The sequence below is a fragment of the Schistocerca americana genome, chromosome 1 (genome assembly GCF_021461395.2).
Source record: "Schistocerca americana isolate TAMUIC-IGC-003095 chromosome 1, iqSchAmer2.1, whole genome shotgun sequence".
Lineage (NCBI taxonomy): Eukaryota > Metazoa > Arthropoda > Insecta > Orthoptera > Acrididae > Schistocerca > Schistocerca americana.
In genome coordinates, this window is record NC_060119.1 from 463,122,529 (window position 1) to 463,138,409 (window position 15,881).

A 15,881-nucleotide genomic window follows, 5' to 3' on the forward strand; every position below is an offset into this window, starting at 1 on the left:
TGTACTCCATTTACGAGTTTCTTAGCAGAACCGACTGTTGTACTTACTATTAATCACCTCAAATAATACGCATGCTATGTAATACCCGAAATGGATGTAGATTTAACGGAATAACAGGAACAGGGTGTGTACTCCTTGTAAACAATTTCCGTTTTTGACAATGCTTGGCTGCATTATCCATGGCATTAACTTACGCTCTTTATTATACACTTCATTGTTACATTAATTAATGTATAAAATGAAAAACTATACACATCAAAAAAGTTTTGCATCACTCCGGTTCCGAGAGTTTCACAACCTGTACAGAAAATTGGAATAGAGATCAACATAAACATTATTTCCGCCCTTTTTATTGGTCATGAAAACCATACATTGCATGTTGTACCTCCATACAGCGAGACCTCCAGAGGTGGTGGTCCAGATTGCTGTACACACCGGTACATCCAATACCCAGTAGCACTTCCTCTTGCATTGATGCATGTCTGAATTCGTCGTGGCATACTATCCACAAGTTCATCAGGGCACTGTTGGTTCAGATTGCCCCACTCCTCAACGGCAATGCGGCGTAGATCCCTCAGAATGGCTGGTGGGCCACGTCGTCCATAAACTGCCCATTTCAGTGTATACCAGGTTTGTTCGGTAGGGTTCATGTCTGGAGAACATGCAGGCCACTCTAGTCGAGCGATATCGTTATCAAGGAAGTCATTCACAAGATGTCTACGATGGGGGCCCGAATTGTCGTCCATGAAGACGAATGCCTCTCCAATATGCTGCCGATATGGTTGCACTAGCGGTCGGAGGATGGAATTCACGCCTCGTACAGCCGTTACGGCGCCTTCCATGACAACCAGCGGCTTACTTCGGCCCCACATAATGCCACCCCAAAACAGTAGGGAACCTCCGCCTCGCTGCACATGATGGTCAGTGTTTCTAAGGTGTTCAGGCTGACCGGGTTGCCTCCAAACACGTCTCAGACGATTTTCTGTTTGAAGGCATATGCGACACTTGTCGGAGAAGAGAACGTGATGCCAATCCTGGGCTGTCCATTCGGCATGTTGTTGGGCCCATCTGTACCGCGCTGCAGGGTGTCGTGGTTTGCAAAGATGGACCTCGCCTTGGACGTCGGGAGTGAGGTTGCGCATCATGCAGCCTATTTGGAACAGTTTGAGTCGTAATACGACGTCCTGTGGCTGCACGAAAAGCATTATTCAACATGGTGGCGTTGTCAGGGTTCCTCCGAGCCATAATCCGTAGGTAGTGGTCATCTACTGATGTTGTACCCCTTAGGCGGCCTGAGCTAGGCACGTCATCGACAGTTCCTGTTTCTGTATCTCCTCCATGTCCGAACAACTTCGCTTTGGTTCATTCCGAGACGCCTGGACTTTTGCCTTGTTGACAGCCATTCCTGGCACAAAGTAAAACGCGGGCGCGATCGACAGCGGTATTGACCGTCTAGGCATGGTTGAACTACAGACAACTCGACCCGTGTTCCTGCTTCCTGGTGGAATGACTGGAACTGATCGGCTGTCGGATCCCTTCCGTGTAATAGGTGCTGCTCTTGTATGGTTGTATACGTCTTTGGGCCGGTTTAATGACATCTCTGAACAGTCAAAGGGACTGTGTCTGTGATACAATATCCACAGTCAACGCCTGTCTTCAGGAGTTCTGGGAACCGGGGTGTTGCAAAAGTTTTTTTTATGTGTGTATATAACTTTTAAAATTCTTTTAACATTCTTGCGGACCACCTTACTTGGGATGTGTGATAGAAATGTCATAATATCAGTTTTTTGTAAATTAACGTAATGCATTCTTGTTATTCTATCGTGTTCCAGATCCCCATGGAAACACTGACTGTGGATCTACGGAACAAACATTTTACTCTAACCCAGTGTATTGTCTTGTTCCAGCCACTGGTAACTTACGTCCATTACGGATTTCAGTTCATCATATCTTCATAGTGTGGCGGATTACGTCATATGTTACACCCTGAATTGGTCTTGTCCAGATGAGATATGTCTCTTTCTGTCAGTGGCGTCATATGCTTCTGTGTCTTTGCATAACTTCCGAAAATTGAAAAATCTTCGATGGAAAAGCTAAAATCTTTGGTTTCTAAGGACTCAAAGTTTTTCCTCTGTTATAATGTGTGTTGCAAGATACGCTATGGAAGTATAGAGCGAAAACTGCACTTTTACATTACTGTCCGAAAGCTAAGCATAATTGGGAATAAGGGAAGAATGGAAAGAGTACATGCGAGCAGTCTCTGTGAATGACCTTCAAGATAAGTCCACAAAAGACAAAAGTGCTATGTGTATAGGTTGTGAGTAGTGGGGCCTGTGAATAATAAAGTGATCCGATAGCCAAAAGTATTGCAATGTGGTCTCAACATGTAAGACTCGTCTGAACTTTCCTTGCGATTAGTGTTCTGTCTGTAAGTGAGATTTACATTGCAAGGACACAAAGACGACACTTGGCCCATGTTCTGTAGGGTTTAATATTTGGAAGCCTTGAAGCAAGTGAAGCACAGTTTGCAGTATCAGTAGCTTTGAATGCGTCGCAAAGTGCAATTTCGAGCCACTGCTGGCGGTTCCGCGACGCGTTAGGTACCTGTTGTAGGCCAGTGAACTCAGCGGACAAAATAGTGGACACTACTCCTAAAAAAGCACACCGTGCGCAAGGAATACTGTAGATGGCGGAAAACTGGCACCAAGCGGTCATGTGACCTTCCCCCACTGACGTCAGTAACGACAGTGATGTGGTGTGCGCAGTAAGATGAGTCAACATGGAGACATGAAGGAATGGGCGGAATGAGTTATCTTGTTTGGACGTGCCCATCACCACATCGTGAATGAAATTGCCCGCTGTGTTGCTGTACCAGCGCGGAATGTCCAGCGTGTCTACAAGGAATGGTGTACACTTGCAGTCGTTGAACACGGCGTAAGAAAAGTGGACGTAAAGAGATACTACTTGACAGGGATCGGAGATGAGTGTCAAGCCTAGTCAAAATTACAGAACTATCAGTTTAATAAATCACGGTTGCAAAATACTAACACGTATCCCTTACAGAAGAATGGAAAAACTGGTGGAAGCCGACCTCGGGGAAGATCAGTTTAGACTACGGAGAAATGCTGGAACACGTAAGGCAATACCGACGCTACGACTTATCTTAGAAGACAGATTAAGGAAAGGCAAATCTGCTTTTCTAGCATTTGTAGACTTAGAGAAGGTTTTCTACAATGTTGACTGGAATCCTCTCTTTCAAATTCTGAAGGTGGCAGGAGTCAAATACAGGGAGCGAAAGGCTGTTTACAACTTTTACACAAAACCAGATGGCAGTTATAAGTGTCGAGGGGTGCGAAAAGGAAGCAGTGATTGAGAAGGGAGTGAGACAGGGCTGTTGTGATACAACCTTACTAGAAGAAACGATCTGTTGGCAGGACACATGCTAATATATCAAGGGCTCACCAATTTAGTTCCTGACGGAAACAGGGGTAAAAATCATAGAGGGCGATCAAAGGATAAATGCCGTAAGCAGATTCAGAGGGATGTAGTTTGCATTAGTTACTTGGACATTAGTTACTCAGAGATGAAGAGGCTTGCAACAGGATAGAGCATCACGGGGAACTGCATCAAAGGAGTCTTCTGATTGAAGACCGCAACAAAATTTAGCAAAAGGCCATTGCTCTTAGCGGTACAGAAGGCTGCACTTCTTCACTGGGCGCAACAGCACAGAAACTGGATGCTACTTGATTGGGTGTGTAGTGTGATTCAAGGAGGTTCGCTTTTGACTCTTTTCAAATTATGCAAAGCATCGAGTGCTTCGTGGGCTCCGCAGTATATGGAAGGTGTAATTCAGGCTACAGATGCTTCCTGTGATGTTTTGGGGCTATGTGTCATACCATTACCCTATGTATAAAACGACGGGAAATTCAAAAACTGTCAGGCAAATACAAGAATTGGTGGGAAATTATAAAATGGCTGGAAATTCAGAACTGGCGGTAAATTAAAAAAAATAGCCCAATTGCACTAGTGTGCTTCCCGCAGGAGCAGGGCATTGTCCTAAGTACAAATTGGCGGGAAATCCAAGACGACACATTGTCACGCTGGCTGGCCTGGAATAGTGGCCCTGGCTCCATGACGTCACAGTGCAGCTCTGAGCGCACCATTCAGGTTACGTGGAGATCAGTGTAGAAGTTTATTTCAATATTTTCCCTGATCACTTGTTGCCTGTTCTTTTTATACCTTCATACAGAGTTTGGATATTCCGCTTTTGCAAGCTGACTTCTACCATGTTCGCTGTAGTCGGGGCATACGTCCCGGGATCGACAAACATTCAGATTCCCTGTCGCGCCTCACCTTGCTAAGTCACCCTGTCTCACAAGAAGACCACACGCCAATCTTATTTTTGTATTTTTTAATGATTATGGTATGCGAGGCTGAGAACACATATATCAATCCACAATACAATTAAATGCAAGTGTCAAAAAAACCCTAAAAATCGATTTTGAAGTCGCGTTTAATGCCCTAAATTAAGCTCACTTTTTCGATGTGTCGCGTGACTTTGCGGTAGAATATTCGCCTCCCATATTGGCGGCTTGGCAACGATTCCTGGTCGATGCACATATTCAGACAAATGTACATGTTCTACGAGCATTTCAGCGAAGTGTAAGATATATAAAGATGCAAAATGTAATTTATAATGTTTTTAATTCAAAGAACCTACACTATCAATATTTTGTATAAGATCGCTAGTTAAGAATTTCTATTTGCAATAAGAACTGGTTTTTAGTCTGCGGTATATAATTTCAAACAAGAGGTCATGTATTATTTTTTATAAAATTATATGTGTTACATGTTATGAGATATATGTGTTCAGTAGCTTATATTTGATTATTTAAATAGCATACATATTCGAAGTTAACGGAAAAAGATGAGAAAAATAAAGATCATAACCAGACTCGAACCAGCGATCCAGTGATTACTACTTGCGAGCGCTAGAAACTTTTTCCCATCTTTGTGTATTCCAGCCGTCATGGAAATGCTTATATAACAGTCACCTTTCTTTGAAAATAGTCTTCTGCCTGGAATTGCGCCCAGACCACTAACATAGTGGGCGAGCATTTTACCGCAGAACCAAGCGACTCAAAGGAAAACTGATGCTAGAATTAGAACATTAAAGACGCTTGGAAAACTTTGAAGTCGATTTTCTCGAGAACTTTTGGCAGTTGCATCCCACGCTCGGTTGGACTGATATAAAAAGCTATAACATTCGTTGTTTGGTCTCCTTATCAGTTCCATTGAAACTGTCTGTGACTGTTAAGAGTAAAATCGCAATTTCGTACCTGTACGGGATATAATCATTAAAGAACGTCTCCAACTGTATATGGGATATGTGAAAAAAAAAACTTGTGGATTCTCTTTCTCGCAGAAGTGAGGCCATTATGAAAGATAGTGGCGGTGCTATACGGTATTAGAGTAAATAGCATAGAGGTGAGTAATTTGTCGTCCGATGTGCTTAAACCAGAACTATATCTGGTCTCTCGGCTCGAAGATATCTTATGCCGGCTGTTGTCTACGGAGCTTACACCTGCTTGAGGAGCAGCAGTTCCATACACAGAGCGTACCGGAGGCTCAGAACGTTTGGTGTGTATGCCAGACTTCCGGCATTGTGTGTTCCGCCGACAGTAATGCAGAGCGAGACCATTCTTCTGTGCAGCCACTAACATCGAGACTGGAGCTTGAAGGAACGAAGGAATTTGCTCTACACAGATCAATCACGTTTCAGTATCCAGGATCATTCTGGTTGCACACTCTTCTAGTGCGATGCTGGTAGCTGGCAGAATCATAGGAACGTCGTGAAGCGATCAATTTGGCGCTGGTGAGATTCTGTTGTCGTGTAGCTATCATGTTGCGTGGCCATACGGAGATGCCATTTTTCGCTTATCTGAGGAGGAATACTGTTTACATTCGGTTGTGCAATGCAACCAAGAGCTGCAGTTGGTTTCGGTTTCCTCTTGGACGCTTTTGTGCGAACTGTAATGGTGAGTAAATTTCTAGTAGGTGTTAATACAAACCATAAGAATTAGCCGATGAAGTCACCAGTTCTGAATCGTGTAGACCAGGTCTGAATTACTGTCACAGTTGCGATCGACTATTGGCAGATCTCTTGAACCATCCACATTCACAGCCAAACAAATGTGACTGATAGTGGTAACCGCATTTACTTTGAACGTCTTTGTTATTGTGGAAATGATCCACCGGTTTTATTAATTTACTGCAGTGCTTTTCTCAGGTCCCAGAATCTATCAGCTCCACTGTTTTGGGTACTGCTGTGAGGCAAATGTTTAGTGATACAGCTTGATCTTTTTTAAAAATCCTCCCGACGTCTTTCTGTGTAATTGTGTATCATTTCTTGATTATACTAACCATTTGGATATTAGAGCGTTATGTGGTAAAACAGTTTCTACATATGCGTATAAAATAACTATAATTAGTATCATACGCAACACTAGTAAGCCAGCACTAGGGCAAAGCGATACCTGTTTCGTGCCTTGACTGATTACAATCGCACATCACATCTACATATTAAATGCCAGGTTGAAACACAACATAATCTACCTGATGGTGACTTTATGACCTGTGCATCAAGTTTCTCTCTCTCTTTTTTTTGAGTCATCAGTCTTCTGACTGGTTTGTTGCGGCCCACCACGAATTCCTCTTCTGTGCCAACCTCTTCATGTCAGAGTAGCACTTGCAACCTACGTCCTCCTCAATTATTAGCTGGATGTATTCCAGTCTCTGTCTTCCTTTACGGTTTTCCCCTCTATTGCATCCTCCAGCACTACGGAAGTCAGTACCTGATGTCTTAACAGATGTCCTATCATCCTGTCCCTTTTCCTTCTTAGTGTTTCCTCAAAAATTTCTTCCTCAGATTAAGGCCTAAGTTTGATGCTAGTAGAATTCTCTTGGTCAGTAATGCCCTTTTCCCCAGTGCTAGTCTAGTTTTGATGTCCTCCTTGCTCCGTCCGTCATAGGTTATTTTGCTGCCTAGGTTGCAGAATTCCTTAACTTCAATTACTTCGTGATCATCAATCCTGATCTCAAGTTTCTCGCAGTTCTCATTTTTGCTACCTCTCGTTACTTTCGTCGTTCTTTTATTCACACTCAATCCGTATTCTGTACTCATTAGACAGTTCATTCCATTCATCAGATCATGTAATTCTTCTTCACTTTCACTCAGGATAGCAATGTCATCAGCGAATCGTATCATTTATATCATTTCACCTTGAATTTTAATTCAACCTCTGAAGCCTTCTTTTACTCGTATGTCCATCATTGCTTCTTCGACGTAGAGATTGAACAATAGGAGGAAAGAATACATCCCTGTCTTACACCTTTCTTCATTCGTGCACTTCGTTCTTGGTCGTCTACTATTATTACTCCTTCTTGGCTCTTATACATACTGTATATTACCCATCTTTCCCTACAGCTTACCCTTATTTTTCTCATAATTTCGAACATCTTTCATCATTTTATATTGTCGAACGCTTTTTCCTTGTTGATAAATCCTATGACCGTATCTTGATTTTTCTTTACTCATGCTTCCATTATCAACCGCAACGTTAGAATTGCCTCTCTGGTGCCTTCATTTTTCCTAAAGCTATGTCTAAACACATCTTCAATTTTGTTTTCCATTCTTATGTATATTATTCTTGGCAGCAACTTGGATGCATGAGCTGTTAACTTTATCAGCTCTTGCAGTCTTCGGAATTGTGCGGATCATATTTTTCCGAAAGTCATACATTCTACACACTCATACATTCTACACACCAATGTGAATAGCCGTTTTGTGCCATTTACCCCAATGATTTTAGAAATTCTGAGGGAATGTTATCCGTCCCTTCTACCTTACTTGACCTAAAATCATCCACAGCTGATTCTAATACTGTATCTCCTATGTCTTCTAAATCAACTCATGTTTCTTCTTCTATCACGTCAGAGAAATCTTCCCCGTCATAGAGCCTTCAATGTACTCTTTCCACTTTTCCGCTCTCTCCTCTACGCTTAAAAGTGGAATTCCCATTGCACTCTCAATGTTCCATCCTTGCTTTTAATTTCACCGAAGGTTGTTTTGACGTTTGTATATGCTGAGTCAGACCTTACGACAATAATATCTTTTCCGATTTCTTCACATTTTTCATGCACCCATTTCGTCTTAGCTTCCCTGCACTTCCAGTTTATTTCATTCCTCAGCGACTTGTGTTTCTGTATTCCTGAATTTCCGTAAACATTTTTGTACTTCCTTCTTTGATCGATCAGCTGAAGTATTTCTTCTGTTACCCATGGTTTTTTTGCAGTTACCTTCTATGTCCCTATGTTTTTCTTTCCAACTTCTGAGAGTACCCTTTTTAGAGATGTCCATTTCTCTTCAACTGCACTGCCCACTGAGCTATTCCTTGTTGCTGTACCTACAGCCTTAGAGATCTTCAAACGTACCTCTCGTTCCTTAGTACTTGAGTATCTCACTTGTTTGCGCATTGATTCTTCCTGGCTAATCACTTAAATTTTAGCCTACTCTTCATCACATTGTGATCTGCGTCTATATCAGCTCAAGGGTACACCTTACAATCCAGTATCTGATTTCGGAATCTCTGTCTGGCCATGATGTAATCTGACTGAAATCTTCCCGCATTACCCTGCCGTTTTCTAGTATACCTCCTCCTCTTGTGAGTCTTGAACAGAGTATTGGCTTTTACTAGCTGAGATTTATTACAGAACTGAATTAGTCTTTGTCCTCTCTCATTCCTTGTCCTATGCCGTTGATCATTGCTGATTATGCCGCCTTTATGACAGTTTCCCATCCCAAGGATAATAGAGCGCTCTGAACCTCTGTCTGTTCTTCCTCCCTCTTTGACAACACCGTTGGTGGAATGAGAGTGACTTTTTATGCTTGATGTCCTCGACCGCCAATGTTGATTATTTATCAAAATTTAAACGGTGGATGTGAACGAAGTCGGGATTCACATATCGAATGCAAATAAGGAGTAATTAGCACTTAAAGTTGTTGTTAATGGTTCAGAGCAAAGTTTTAGAAACCAAAACTCGTAGATGGTATGAAACTAAGTGTCAAATGGATAAATAAAATGTGTACCGACTATCTTAGAGACAAATGAGTATGGTCATCCGGAGTAGTGGAGAACCGTGATTCATCGCTACACTGTGACACACTGACCATGCATCCCGGTAAGAGCACCACTCCAAATGCAGTTGTGCTACGGTGTTAAGGGCAACCTACGCATTCGACAAAATATCCGGCAGCTGCTGGTCTCTGACCAATGATGCGGGATGACAGAAAGTTCCAGGGAGTCCATTGCTGGTTCTCGGATGTCGGGTGCAGGTGTGGAGGGGTTACGGTGTGCCTGGTGCGCATCATGGCGATCCCCCATGGCCGCGGTTCCCGTGCGGGCCAGTCTCATCCGAATACCCGACAAATCTGGACACTGCATGTTTCGACCAGCCGGCCAAATGGAGACCCACAATGAGGCCCCTTTGTCTGTCAGATGCTGTTAACTCTGAGTCGCATCAGCACGAGGCCTCTGCCTTACCTTCACGGTAATCATTCGACATCTGACGCTGTTCACATCCGTTGTATACCCTACCAGCACTGGTAACAACATTAAACACGAACAGCGCTAATGTATTCTGGTGGCCGTCCTACCTGGCACGGAGAGTTACAGCTCTAATCACTTACATACATGGTATGTACGTTTACGAACTTACATTGACATTCGACCACGTCTTCTTGGTGCTTCACTTTTTTTGTCAGATAGTGTACAGCTGTTGCTTCAAACGGCTTCCCTAAAAAGGAATGTCGAATTTAAGATGAACAGTTTTATCAATTCAGTCTTTGCGTGTTTGGCTGACAGAAACTGTCTCTCGTAAAATAAGTCGCGGTAAACAAGAGGTGGTACTTACTTCCAATGCTCGTTACTAAAGCTGATGATAATTTCTAAAAGAGAAACCAAATATGAAAACTTGAACCACATAAGGAAGTCTGATAAAGTAAATGCTTGTAAAAAGATCGATACAGAGACGGACGGATAATTTCGAGCGATTTTATGTTATGGCTGAAATTGTTTTATATTAGAACCAACTACTACTACGTACAATTTTAGGTTATAGTTTACAAAGGAGTTTTCATCTGAACTATTAGCTTTTGAATAGATCGCCTGGTCGCAATCGACTTCGGATTTATGAAAAGAATGGCGAGTTTAGTAGAATTACAAAATGTGTGCATGTTGAAGAGAATATTAAATGTATATATTTGCATTTTTAACCCGCCTCAAGTGCAGTAATTTTTTATTTGTTCTGTTCATCTGCGAGAATAAATCCTTGCCTTCTGAGGTTCTGTATTCGAGATTTTGTAGTCATGGATGTTAATAAGACACATTCGCGGAGGCTCTCAAAGTTGTCTTCCAGGAGTTTAGAGACACTTACCAACTTTCTGCATTCATTTAAACTTGAGCGGGCGCACAATTACCAGCGGTTTCTCTTTGTCTACATCTGGAATTACAGTTCTATGGAAGTTCGTGAGATCTCACCGTAAAATACAATCTAACATGACTTCTTGTTCCAACCGTAGACTGTGCGCGAAACAGAACGATTTTTTCCTTCCGCTCGAGATGTGAAAGTCAGACGTTTTTGCGTGCAAACACTACTATCGGTTGCATCCTTTCTTTTTAGCTGACTTGCCGGCTTTCTTCACGTGCTGGAAGAGGCACCAAAGCTGATTCAGATTCTAGTCTCCGTAAAAGAGGGACTATAAAGGAAATAGAAACGAAAGCATTATGAAGGAACTGATCATCTGCGTTGGATATAGATAACTGAAATGATACCATGATAGTCCGTAATCACATTCTGCTTCCGTAGCCGAGGTCAAAAATGCAAAGTTGTGCGTTTGAGATACCTGGTTCGAATCCTTACGGTGGGAGAAAATTTCATCCTTTATATTTTTCAGGTTTATTTTGTGGTTTTTAGGCGGTTGTCCACAATCCTCTAGGTGAGTACCAGGCTGGTACCCAAGCACCATTTCAGATACGCATTCCGAAAACGGTTAGGGAACATTATCACATTCGAACGTGAGATCTACTCAGGGTGTCGACAAGTGGCGCAATCCGATACCTTCCCGAGAGGAGTGGTGGCAGCAGGAAGCACATCTGCCCACCTATTGCCACTAACACTGCCAAAACCGGTATACAGGGTTATTTAAAAATATGGGCCTAATTTACTTAATTTGTATTTCACGACATATGTAAATGGGGCATGAGTAGTCTACATACCGAAGAAAAAAGAAGGGTCCAAAGCTTTGTTTTGTTAACCACTAATTGCGTAAATGAACTGTAGGGCGGTGACAGTTGCGTAAACGGCCGCTAGGGTAGTCGCGCCACAGGCAGTTGTGAGCATTATTGCCAACCGTAGGGAAGTGTCCCTACACGTAGAGACTTCTGGCTCTTTTATCCAAAATGTAGGAACGTTGGGACGGATTTCTGATCGCTCTGTAAAACTTAGGGACTTTTTTTCCAAGAAAGAAATATTGCAAAATAAGAAATTGAAAAAAGTTGTCAAACTGCAAAAATTTTAAACATTGTATGCGTCTGTCAACATTGCCTACGGAAAGCTGACCTATAAGGGACGAAGAGAGGTGCAGAAGGAAATTATTTTAGTCACTGTCTGGAGAGGTTACGTGACAGGAGAAATTTGTTACTTAGCGCTCCTTGTTCCGATGAGCTGCTGCCTCAGCACGAAAGTAACATAGATTCGGGAATGCGCATTATGAGACAATCATTTTTAAATGTGTTACTTGTTTGTAGTAAAGAACGTAAAATAAGCAAAAGTTGTTGCCATACAACAGAATGGTTAGAAAGAAAATGAAATAATTAAAACTAAAAGTGAGTCTTTTCTTTTCAGACACATCCAGTGGAGAATAACTGGAAATAGAGCGTGATTTCCAAAAGAAAGACACCATTTCGCTGCCCCTGTTGGCGCCTTTAGAAAGAAGCATAAAATGATGTACTGCCACGTATGACTTTGAGTCCCCACTAACAATGCGACTATTTTGTTTGAATGCAGTGTACAAAATTGTTAATATAGGGGATATGATACTACACAGTACGTGATTAGCTTTTCTTTCTCGTCATAGTCCAAAATGAGTTGGCAATACTGGTTGTGAGTAAGATGACAACGACTTACCATAAGGTTTTATGCGTTCCTGAATTTGCAAGAAGTGGGTCGGAGAAATTTTAATCAGCGATTGCTAGGTCGCGGGTGCGGGAGATCAATACCTGGATCTACACCTCTGGCCACTGAGATCACCTGCTCTCATGATCTACGAATTTTCCTTGTGGGGCTATGTTAATGAGGCGGTTGACGTCCCACCTCTACCAATAAGTCTGTCAGACCTGCGGAACCGTGTCACTGCTGCGGTGAACTCCATAAAACAAGTCATACCACTTCGTGTGTGGACGAGTCTGGCTACCGCTTATATGTTTGCTGTCCAGAGGAGGGACACACTGAACATTTATAACACTTCGAAACTTCCTTCTTTCATTCGTACGCAGACTGTTCATGTACAATTTATGCTTCATGAAATACAAATCAATTAAATTTGGTCTGTCTTAAAAAAATAACCCTGTATAATAATACTGACCCACGTAGCGAAACGGAAAAAGCACAAGGAAAAAAGAAGAAAAAAGTTGGTATTTGCCAGGTAAGAGAACTTTGCACGAATGTCATCCTCATTGCGAAAAGCCCGCATCTCGTGGTTGTGCGGTAGCGTTCTCGCTTCCCACGCCCGGGTTCCCGGGTTCGATTCCCGGCGGGGTCAGGGATTTTCTCTGCCTCGTGATGGCTGGGTGTTGTGTGCTGTCTTTAGGTTAGTTAGGTTTAATTAGTTCTGAGTTCTAGGGGACTTATAACCACAGCAGTTGAGTCCCATAGTGCTCAGAGCCATTTGAACCATTTGAGCCATTGCGAAAACAATAATGACGCTAAACTTGTCCTCACGCTCATTACATGCATCCACAGTGGAGAAATACACTTTAGACAGAAGTCCCAACTGAACGAAAAATGAAGGAAAAGTGCCATTGTGCGTAATAAGAGGAAACCTTCTCGTGTAGGTGGCTCAACATCACCTCGGTTGTTCCCGAACCAACATTGTCGTTTGGCTTTACTTTAGGTCGTGATGGATACAGGTTTCAGGTCATTCCAGAACCAGATGTTAGATTGTAAAACGTACCCAGGGGCAGATATAGACTCAGAGCACAGTTTAGTAGTAATGAAGAGTCAGGAAGAATCAATGCCAAACAAGAGGGATACGTAATTACTAAGCAATAACAGATGCGTTTGAATTTATCTGAGGCTTATAGATATTGCGATAACGAATAGCTCGGTAGGCAGTTCAGTTGAAGAGGAATGACATCTCTACATAGGGCAGTAACACAAGTTGGATATAAAACGTAGGTACCAGGAATGTAACTGGTAAGAAACCATGTGTAATAGAAGAAATGTTTTAGATGATCAACGAAAGAAGGAAGTACAAAATTGTTCAGAGAAATTCCAGAGCACAGAAAAATAAGTCTTAGGAATGAAATAAATAGGAAGTGCAGGGAAGCTAAGAGGAAATGACTGCATGAAAAATGTGAAGAAATCGAAAAAGTAATGATTGTGGGAAAGACTGGCTGGGTATATACAAAAGTCAAAACAAGAATGGGTGAAACTAAAAAGGAAGAGCGGTAACAGTAAGAGTGCAATGGGAATTCCATTGTTAAATGCAAGGGAGAGAGTGCATAGGGATAAAGAGTATACTGAAGGCCTCTATGAGGGGGAGGACTTGTCGGATGACGTGATAGAAGAAGAAATAGGAGTCGACAGGGAAGAGATAGGGATTCAGTATTAGAGTCAGAAATTAAAAGAGCACTGGAGGACTTAATACGAAATAAGGCTGAGGCGATATATAACATTCCATCGGAATTTCTAAAATCATTGGGAGAAGGGCTAACAAAGTGACGATTCACATTGGTGTGTAGACTGTACGAGTCTCGAAAAAACATCCACACAATTCTGAAGACAGAAAGAGCCGAAAAGTGTGTGAATTATTGCATAGTCAACTTAACAGCTCATGCATCCGAGACGTTGACAAGAATAACATGCAGAAGAACGGAAAACAAAACGGAAGACCTGTTAGATGATGACCAATTTGGTGTCAGGAAAGGGAAAGGCACGAGAGAGGCAATTCTAATAATGGAAGCAAGACTGAAGAAAAATCAAACACATTCCTAGGATTTGTTCACTTGAAAAAAGCGTTCGACCTTGTACAATGGTGAGAGATGTTTGAAATACTGAAAAAACAACGTGTAATATATAGTATGTACAAAAACGTAGAGTGAACAATAAGAGTGGAAGACCAAGAACGACGAGCTCGGATCAAAAAGACTGTAAGACAGAGATTTAGTCATTCGCCCCCGCTGTTCAAACCACACGTTGAAGAAGCACTAAAGGAAGTAAAAGAAAAGTTCAAGAGTAGGGTTAAAACTAAGGTGAAAAGTTATCAAGATTCGCTGATGATACTGCTATCCACACGTGAAGTGAAGGATTACAGGAGCTGCTGAACTGAATGAACAGTCTAATGAGTACAGAATGTGGAGTGAGAGTAAATCGAGGGAAGACGAAGTGACGAGAAGTAGCAGAAATGGGAACTGCAAGAATCTTAACATCAGGATTTGTGATCACGAAGTAGATGACGTTAAGTAATTAGCAAGATAACCCAAGAGGGTCAGAGTACGGAGGACATAAAAAGCAGACTAGAACTAGCAAAAAAGGCATACCTGGCCAAGAGAAGTCAACTAGTATCAAAGATATGTCTTAATTTGAGGAAGAAATTTCTAAGAATATATTATGTTAGAAGCACAGCATTGTATATCAGTGGAATATGGACGGTGGGAAAACTCAGATAGAAGAGAATAGAAGAATTTGAGGCTTGGTGCTACAGAAGAATGTTGAAAATTAGGTGGACTGACAAGGTAGAGAATGAGGAGATTATCCGCAGAACTCGCGAGGAAAGAAACATGCTTAAAACAGTAACAAGAAGAAGGGGCAGGATGATAGGAAATCTGAGACATCAGGGAAAAACTTTCACGGTGCTAGAGGGAGCTGTAGAGGATAAAAACTGTAGGGGAAGATAGAGATTGGGATGCACCCGACAAATAATCGAGTTCGTAGGTTGCGAGTGCTTCTCTAAGATGAAAGGTGTGCACAGGAGAGGAATTCGTGGCGGACCGCATTAAACCACCCAGAAGAATGATGACACAAAAAAAAGTCTCATAGCCGACAGTTCACCTAAAGCGAGCGAAGCTCAGTGCAACCAGTACAGCTTAATTCACACTCTGTCTCAAAACAGATATGTCATCATGTGTTCACAACAAAAACTGGCCTCGAGGGTGAGTACGAGCGGGATAACAATTACCGCTGCCGTCGAGATCTTAAGAATGGTACCAGCTGCAGAAGACAAATATCTTAAGTTTCTATACATAGATATTTCGATAAATCGTCTGAACGCTATCTATGTTGGAGATATATCGGAAATAAAATATCAATGTTTACGACGTATATTGTTTTCGATGTATGAAAAATTGAGGCTCATTTTAAAACTGAAACAGGGTTTGGGTTGTACTTAAATATGCTGTATCCGAGGTCCGTCATTGCTGAATTTCAGGCAAGTTTTCATCGAGATACAGGTTTAACATTTTCGTTGATTTCAGAATAATTGAAATATATAGTGGAAGTCAATTACACCAAAACTATATTAATCCCGATAGCAGAGAGAAAAC